The sequence below is a fragment of the Mixophyes fleayi genome, chromosome 4 (assembly GCF_038048845.1).
Source record: "Mixophyes fleayi isolate aMixFle1 chromosome 4, aMixFle1.hap1, whole genome shotgun sequence".
NCBI classification, from domain to species: Eukaryota; Metazoa; Chordata; class Amphibia; order Anura; family Limnodynastidae; genus Mixophyes; species Mixophyes fleayi.
Genome location: NC_134405.1, coordinates 345,619,587 through 345,622,462, shown reverse-complemented (window position 1 = coordinate 345,622,462; position 2,876 = coordinate 345,619,587).

The following is a 2,876-nucleotide window of genomic DNA, read 5'->3' as shown; positions in this document are numbered from 1 at the left end:
TATTTATTTTTTATTTTTTATGTTTTTATTATTATTGTTTTTATTTGTATTTTGTATTCTTATCTCTATTGTTTTTATTTATCCTTTTTTTCATCTTTTGACTTTACTTATAATAAATATCACTGTTCTAACACCTTACATTGCTATTATGCTCTAATCTATACACTTAGTTACGTTTTATATAATTATTCTTTCGTCTTTTTCCTGCTTTTACTTTAATCTGTCATTCATTCCCCATATCCCTTGTATCGATCATAGAAGTTTCTCCACTATTTTTTCTATTTCGACCTGAATGTGTTTTATTTTTATTTTATGTATCTACTATATTTATATTTTTTTCACATCCTGTATTTCTCACAATTCTATTCTCATTATTCCAAACCATTGTTGTCACCACCTCACTACTCACCCTCTATACTCTCTCCACCACGTTCTAGTGACATTATCATCCATCCTCTCACACGATTCACACCTTCTTTATCTCACAATACACCAGTGTTTCCCAAACCCAGCCCTCAGTGCCCCCTAACAGTGCAGGTTTTCCAGGTCATAAGTGAAATAATTAGTGCAACCTGTGGATCTTTCAAATTGTATTATTCAGTATTGAATACACCTGTGCTCCAGCAAAGAGATATGGAAAACATGGACTCTGAGGGGTCCCTGAGGACTGAGTTTGGGAAACACTGCAATACACACATCTACTTCACTCATATTCATTATTTCACAAGACTCAATTCTTCCTCACTCATAGCACAGTGGCTCAGTGGTTAGCACTTCTGCTTCACAGCACTGGGGTCATGAGTTTGATTCCCGACCATGGTCTTATCTGTGTGAAGTTTATATGTTCTTCCCGTATTTGCGTGTGTTTCCTCCTGGTGCTCCGGGTTCCTCCCACTCTCCAAAAACATACTGGTAGGTTATTTGGCTGCTAACAAATTTACTCTTGTGTGTGTGTGTGTGTGTGTGTGTCTGTGTGTGTGTTAGGGAATTTAGACTGTAAGCTCCTATGGGGCAGGGACTGATGAGTGAGTTCTCTGTACAGCGCTGCGGAATCAGTAGCGCTCAGGGCCCTCTTAAGAACATCTTGGGCCCCCAGGCACAGCAGTGCACCGGGGCCCCTATATATACAAAAAAAAATGATTATATATATGGGCCCTGCAGCCCAGGGGGGCCCGTCAGAGGCAGCAGGGCCTCCGGGCACCTGCCCATTGTGTCCAATGGGAAAGACGGCCCTGGTAGCGCTATATAAATAAATAATGATGATTATCTCACCATACTCACATCTTGCTCACTCACCGTCATTATCCCCTATAGAACGCATATACATCTCATACTCTACTCATATATAATTATACAGATAGCAGCAGACCATGGTTATACCTTTTAGCTAACATATATCCAATTTCACCTTCTAACACAATTGTCTCTCTTATCGACTTGATCCGGAAGTTTATCGCTAAATAGACTACACAGAACAAGCTACAAGGCTAGAAATACGGAATCAAATCGTAGACCACACCTTGCAAAACCACAATCACTCCGACCAGCACTCCCTGGCAAAAGCAAGCAAATAAATATAGCGTGAATATAGTCTCTACTGCTCTGAACGTTTCGGTTTGACAACCTGTGTGGCTGGATCGCATAGAATTCATTTTTTGCAATAATTTATTTGAATTAGTGTCGCAGGCGCCAATTTATAGCATTGCAAATGTACTGATTTTTATACTGTGTCATATTACTGTATTAGCAATGGACTGATTCCTGAGGTCATAGGGATATGCCAGGGGAGACAATGTTTTTTTATGTGACTGTCTGAAGGCAGGTAATCTTATGTTAATTAGATCTTTGCATCTCCGTTTCCAACACATACCTTAGCCTGAAGGCACAGGGTGGGGGGGGGGGGGGGGGGGGACAGAGGGGGTAATTAAACTTGTTAGATTTCTTATGTCTCTGGGACCGGATGCAGGAAATTAAGAGATTGGTGTAAATTTTGTTAACGCTTAAATTGCGTTAACTCCTAGTCTGGAGAATTGTACATCCTGAAACCTAATGTAATATTTCAGATGTTGCGGAGTCATCTAGGATCAAGTTAGTGTCCCAAAACTCTATAAAAAGAAACCTGTTTTACATTGAAATGCATTATTCCATCTGTACTTTCTAGAAAGATCACTAGTACCACAAACTGGCATATGTAATTGTCCTTTCAAGGATTTACTTGAGCTAATAAGATATCACTGCTTCAAGATCCTGCTTTGACTCCTACTTACCTGCTGTAATTCCTGTGACCTACAAAGTAGACCAAATCTAATCCGTTATCCAGCTGTCCTGAGGTTGGACCCATTATCCAGTACTAACGCTCTGCCCGCTACCTGCAGCTCCGGCCAGTGTGATAGGCCATGGGGACCATCTACAGCACCCTGATCTAATGGAAGAGGTCAGGGGTACCAGCCCAGGTGCCCAATGAGGGGGGTACACTAGTAGCGAAAGTTACCCAGAAGGAACCAGATCTAGGTGCCGGCTGAGGCTAATTTATTACAAAAAAACAAACTAAATTCTAAAACAGTCATTAAAATATCTTATTCTGCAGTTTAATAGTTTACTGAGCTTATTTGTGTTCAATCAAGAAATAATGTAATATAAATAATCTGCTTCAAAAATAAAGAATCTAATAAGTCTACATGTAGCAGAGATGATATGAATGTGAGGATGCAGGGACACACTGTTATTAGTGGCCCCTCCGTGGCTGCACACATCTCACAAGCAGCGCTCTACTTCTTACAGAAAGTGCAGAAGGGGGCGGGCGCAGAACCTCTGATCTCACGGACTATTTATACATCTCAGCTGCAAGGAATTCCTCAGAAAGGAGAAGTGATGTG